Consider the following 6,222-nt stretch of genomic DNA (forward strand, 5'->3'; position numbering starts at 1 on the left):
AAATTATGAAATTATGCATATGTCTGACTCAAATTACATTTTCCACAAAGAAATAGGTTATTTTTGTTATGGAATGGGAAGAAAATGGCAAAATATTGTATGAGTCAAAACATCTTTATGTGCTTGATTTGAATAATGCCCTTCATACAAAAAGCATGTCAACAGAATTTTGAATATAGTATTTTCTCAGGAAAGGGACAGAAAGACAGGACATCTTTCACAGTGAATGCAGACACTTTACTGTTTTGGGATTCCAACAGGTCTCATATAATATGGTGATGTGGGATCTGTGACATCTGATTGGTTGAACTTCAGCTACCATTTAAGATTCACTTCAGAGGGGAAAAAAGTACCTTTAGCTGTCTTAAACTTTCAAGAACATTGCTGTTGTTTTGAAAGTGAAAATTCATATTAAAGCACGAAGAGTGAAGGCTTGAAAGGTCAAACTGAACTACAAGAAGTTGACTATTTGGGACTGAATTTAAAAAGTTGCTGAACTATAAAGGCAGGTAAAATTAGCTTGTAAAAAGTAGCACATTTTGCATCAGATTTTTGTAATTTTGGAATGGCAGAGATGCAAACAATTCACAACTTAGTCTATTAAATTAACTTCTAGATGAATATAAAATACATTTTCTGTGGATTAATAATTTTACACAATTACCTGCTTTGGCAATTTTATGCAGAGCAGTGAGGGTAGAAAGGGATTGACCAGTGCTTTTGAAATGTGTATTTACAGGGCATAAGATAAACACACAAGTAGGTGCACAGCAGGTCAAGTCTGGTTGGAAATAACCATTTATGTGTTCAGTCTGATATTCCAGAAGTAGCACTGAGGTCTATTAACCCTTTGCACCAACTAAGATGCTCAGCCAGCCAGGGAACCAGATGTAATCAAATGGCTATGTAGCCAGCTTCAGAAAACACCCCAGTTCTAATGTATCTTCCTTTTGTGAAATATTTAAACACAATTTTCATTTTAAAAATGTATTATAAAAATGCCTTTTTATAGTGAAGATTTTGTTCAGTTCTATTCCTCTCCTGTATTTTTTGTATTTCAACCAGAGAAAAAACATTAGAGATATATATACTTTTCCAAGCAGTTTTGTAGAAATGCAAGCTTGGAGCTAGTTTTTGAGGCAGAATAGAACTGAATCATCAGGTTTTCCTTCAGTGCCCCAGGAATTTACTTTTAAAAAGTTCTATGTTCAGATAGAGAAAAATCTAATAATTATCACTCTGTTTGCTGGCACTGGTTAAGGGGAACATATGCCTCTCTTTTGCCTGAGAGGTGACAGATGTCAGTGTGCTGGAAGCAAGGGGAAAAATGGCGATGGTCTAGTCTCAGGCCACACAGGTTCTTACTTCACGCAGTCTAGCTATATTAACCTGTGATTAGTATATACCTTATACCTTAGTAGTAACCTTATCTCTGCATTGCATAACATGGAACTCTCTGAGATTAACATGGAGCATAAAAATCCTGAGGATGTTGTTCTGAAGTGCTGAGTACCCACCACCCCTAGTAACTCTAGTTGGAGAGTTGGAGTTATGTTTGTTCAGCCCCTAATGCAATCAGGCCCTTCCATTTTAAATAATTTTCACTGCATATTGAAAACTCTCAGAGCTATCATAATTAGGCTGGTACCTAAAGACAAATTCAGCTCCTTCCACAGATGTAGAGGTCCTGATGCAGTAGAACAGGTGCTGTTTTTATTACAGAAATAAGGACAGAATTCAGGGAAGCCACACATCCCCCTGTGGAACAGCCATCTGCTCCATGGGGCCTGAGGGAAGGTTAAAGTCAGAAAGGGAGTTGTTGAGACAGGAATGAAGGCTTCGTGAATAAGCAGAGAAGGGACACCTGCACAGTCTATACTACAGCACGTTCAGCTGCAGTAGAGCTACTCCACAGGAGATATTTCTCTGTTGTCTTCGTCATAGTGGAAGATTCTTTCCCAGCAGTACAACCCAGATGACAATGCTGGCACATTATCCAGTAACTCAAGTTGGGTGCTGCTTCCCAGGCTTGGACCTGTGGAGAAAGCAGTTTTATGAAATGGTCATCCTATGAACATCTGGTATTAGAGTTGGCTAAAGATATGTTTTCATTCAAAAATGATTTTTATTTAAAAAAAAATTATTGGTGGGTTTATTTAATAAAAAAATGTCTTGGAACCATGTGAACGTGAGTGGGCCTTGTTACACATTAATTTTTGGCAACTTCTGGAGCTCTTAACCCCTGGATTGTCCACATATTAACACCTAAATCTAGTTTTAAGCACTGTTTAGGCAGCTTAAAGTTATGCCAGTCTAGCCTAGGTTTCTCTCTGCTCTGTGTTACCCAGCTGTTTTACCCACTTTAGGCTGTTGTTGTTGTTTGTCCTTCAAATTCAAAGATGACTATAACATCACTGGTTGGTTTGGTTCCTGTGAGCACGTGAGCGGCTGACCAGGCCAATTTGTGCTTCGAACTGCCTGTGGCACACTGAGAAAGATGCCTCTTTGGGTTGGTTGTTCAACAGTAGACGTGCTGCTGTTGCAAGATTTATGCTGTTTGAGCTTCTGCTCTGCCTCAATAGTTCTCCTCCACTCATAGACTGTAGCTCCAGTATGGATGAAGCTTTGCCAGATTGAACAGTCATGAGCAAGATCTTCCCAAGACTTTGGGTCAGTGTTGAAATGTTTCAAGCATAACTTGAGGGAGTCCTTAAAATGTGTCTTTTGGCCTCTCTGAGAGTACGTTCCCTCCTTCAGCTCACCCTAGAAGATTTTCTTTGGCACTCATCTGACATCCTGGTGACATGGCTTACCCATCTCATTTGTGATTTCATCAACAGAGTGTAGATACTTGGAATGTCTGCCTGTCTCAGTGTCTGGGACCTTGTCTTGCCATCTTATCCTCAGTTTTCTCAGACAGCCAATGTAAAAGTGGTGCAGCTTCACTTTTGGCTCTTCTTTACTATTGCCACTCCAGAAGAAGGTGTAGCTGGCTCCTTTTTCAGTGAGCTGTCCTTCTTCAGCTAAGTACATTTCACTCAGGGCTGCTATCTGAATGTTGAATCTGGCCAATTCTCTACCAACTAGGGCTGTTCTTCTCTGGTCTATCTGCTGTTGTACAGTTCAATAGCATGCGCACAGTTCAAGCACTGATGGTGAGTGGTGTCACTTTTGTCTTTTTTGTTTTCCTGTGTGATTTTCAACCACTGTAGTGGGATCCCTGTCAGCTTCAGTATGCTGACAAGAGTTAAGGTGAAGCAAACAATGTTTAGGGCATCTTTTCTAGCCCCTTCCTTATGCTATGGAGGTGAGCTGTGTGATCCTAAAAAGGGCTGCTTAGTCACCCAGGGGGCTGCTTTGGTCCAATGAAAAGCAAACCTATGCCCTGAGCCACCTGTGAGCATGTTTGCAGCTACAGTTCCCAGTGTATCAACACCTGCTGCTTTGCTATTTGCCCATTGCCATGGGACTTGACTGTGTCTATGCATGGGATATAGATGATGTCCTGACTTGCACATGAGTTGGATTTAAGCAAGGAAAAGTTGTGCAGAGTCATCCGCACTCTCTTGTCCAGGTCTGTCTGAATCTAGTGACACAACAGTGTCGAGACATCTGGATGCAGTGAATGGTCATCAGGTCCTGCTGCACCTGAACTGAGACCCTACACTGTCCACACAGCTCTTGCCTTCTGCCTTCACACTCGGAGAAATGAGCATATTTGATAAGCAGCCTGATCCACCACAGAGAAGTTTCCAGAGGGAACCTGGTGTAGCTGTCCACTCTAGTTAACCATTTGGCCCTGTCCTTACTTTTATTTTGGGGTCAGCTCCCCTAACCTTTCCCTACCAAGGGGTAATCCACAAGGCAGGGGGGTTGGGGTTTTAGGGCACCCAGACTTACCCTTCTCTGGAGTTTGGTCCTGGTAGCACTTTCTAGGGCAGGGGTGGGCAAGATGTGGCCCGTGGGCCAAATATGGCCCACCAGGCCATTTTATCCAGCCTGCGGGGCCCCTAAAAAATTTAGAAAATTAATATTTATCTGCCCCTGGCTGCCTGTCATATGGCCCTCAATGGCTTGCCAAAACTCAGTAAGTGGCCCTCCGCGCAAAATAATTGCCCGCCCCTGTTCTAGGGGCTACTCTAACACCGAACAGTCCCACCACAGTAACCCCAAACCCCAGTAGGGTGCATTTTTCTGTGAACACCACACCTGCCCCCCCTTCTTGCTGGCCTGGATCAGGACCACTGCTGCCTACCAGCCCTCCTCAGCACCCCAGATCCCCACTCACTGCCTCCTGCCCTCCTTCCCGTCACCTTACTTGTGACTGCTCATGCTGTCTGTCCCAGGGGAGCAGGCAGGGAAGGAATACCTTGCCTACCCAGCTGCTGTCTCAGGGTTGGGCTCAGTCTGGAGAAGAGCAGCAAGGAAATAGCAGTGGTAGTGGGGGGGGGGGAGGGGCTGAGTGGGCAGGTTGACCCTTCCCTACCTGCTCCCCTGGGATAGACAGCACAGGTAGCCTTAAGTAAGTGGCAGGAAGGGAGAAAAACCCTGGGGATGGGGGGAAGGAGGGAGCCCAGAATAAGAGGCGGGGGGGATAAGAGGTCGGGGGGGGCGAGGCCTTTCAATCCTCCAGGCCTGTGTTGGCCTGACTGTTTGACTGCTTAAACTTGGACCTGGTGCTAATACCTATCAACATTTGAGCAGTTCACAGTATAACGTCTAACAAGGCCCAGAGAGAGGGAAGGATTTGCATCCACATTTTCTAGCTGCAGGGCAGAGGGGAGTTTTTAACAAAGTGTGAGTTGGAGTTTCCCTCCCTTGTATTCTTACTTACCATATCAGAAGTCCATGTGAGAGCAGCAGAGACCAAAAATATAGATCAAGAGCTGTGGTGGAAGTTTGGTGAGTTTTCTCACCTTCTCTGTTACTTCCTGCCCTCACCCCTTGCCCTGTAAAGAGAGGAAGGCACAAAATGAATGAAGGCAAAACAGTCAAACATTCAGAATCTTTATTTTCAACAAGACTACTTTTTTTTGTCAAAAGCACCAGTTTTGTGGAAAACGTTGAGTTTTAATAGCTCAGTGTGTTACCAATAAGAGCAGCATTCGACATATATCAGGGCTGCCCAAATGGTGGCCCACAGGCTGCATGTGGCCACAAATGGTTAAATCATGGTCCATAAATGAGTTTCTATATCATGAAAAATAAATAATAAAATAGAAAATGAAAAGGGGATTTATTACATATCGTGGGAGTTTTATTACTGTAAAATTGGTAATAGTAGCGTTCAGTTTTGTTTTAAAACAAAATATATACTTTTTGCATTAAGAATGTATTCTTTCCATTTTGTCTGCTCACAAAAAAAATGTAGCCAGCAAGAAAGATGTGAATGAAAATGTTAGCTCCCAGTGGATCAGAAATTGGACAACCTATGGTGATACCTATGGTGTTTTAGAGATCTTTAAGATAAGGTAACAGTTCCAAAGTGTTTAACTCAATATGGACAGATGTGACATACTAGCTAGGGTTAAAGCAGGGGTGTCCAACTCATCTGGACCTTTTGGGGTGGATCTGGATCATGGGGCTTATCATAGGCTAGATCTAAACCTGGTGGAAATAGGGGAGGGCAAGCAGTGGTTGTTAATGTAGGATTAATGCAGCCATTGCTTACTCCACTGTTGCCAATATGCACCCTCAATTCCTGCTGCTGTTCACTATAATCCCAAATTCCCAGTGCCTGAAGGAATCCCACAGGATAGGGGAAACTGCTCCTCAGCACAAATCCAGCCCACATCTCTCCGAGACCCCTGTTTTAGGACACTGCCTATGTAGATGCAGAGTTATTCAGCTGACTCCTTGGTGCTCAGATGCATCTTGGAGGTACAAAGAGAGTCATAGTGATGCATAGTGATTATTTGGTAAGAACCAGCCTGGGAATAATGTGGGGCCAAGGTTAATATTTCACAGGTTTCTGAAATAGCAGAATAAAAGCAAATTCCTGGAATGGAAGTGAGTATGCATGTGCACTGTGTGCAGAAGAGGGGATAGGCCATGAGTATTTACAGAGGGTAACTCAATGACAAATTGATTACCAATTACAAGGGCTGGGAATGCAAAGGACAGACCCAGAGCAAAGGTAAAAGAAAATGGGACCATTGTTTCTGAATGTAAAACATTTACAGTTGGGTTGAGGCAGAGCTGGCCTTAGGGAAAATGGTGCCT

General features: G+C 43.3%; 1 long non-coding RNA gene across 1 annotated transcript; it reads right to left on the reverse strand.

Moving 5' to 3' along the window:
• Positions 1-212: 212 nt before the first annotated feature.
• LOC109286392 (uncharacterized) lies at positions 213-5,872 on the reverse strand. Its single transcript, XR_002094398.2, has 4 exons — positions 5,672-5,872; positions 4,835-4,949; positions 3,901-4,010; positions 213-2,035 (listed from the first exon to the last, which is right to left on the reverse strand). It is a non-coding gene; the product is annotated as an uncharacterized LOC109286392 (long non-coding RNA).
• Between the last annotated feature and the right edge of the window lie 350 nt (positions 5,873-6,222).

The sequence above is a fragment of the Alligator mississippiensis genome, chromosome 1, assembly GCF_030867095.1.
Source record: "Alligator mississippiensis isolate rAllMis1 chromosome 1, rAllMis1, whole genome shotgun sequence".
Taxonomy (NCBI): domain Eukaryota; kingdom Metazoa; phylum Chordata; order Crocodylia; family Alligatoridae; genus Alligator; species Alligator mississippiensis.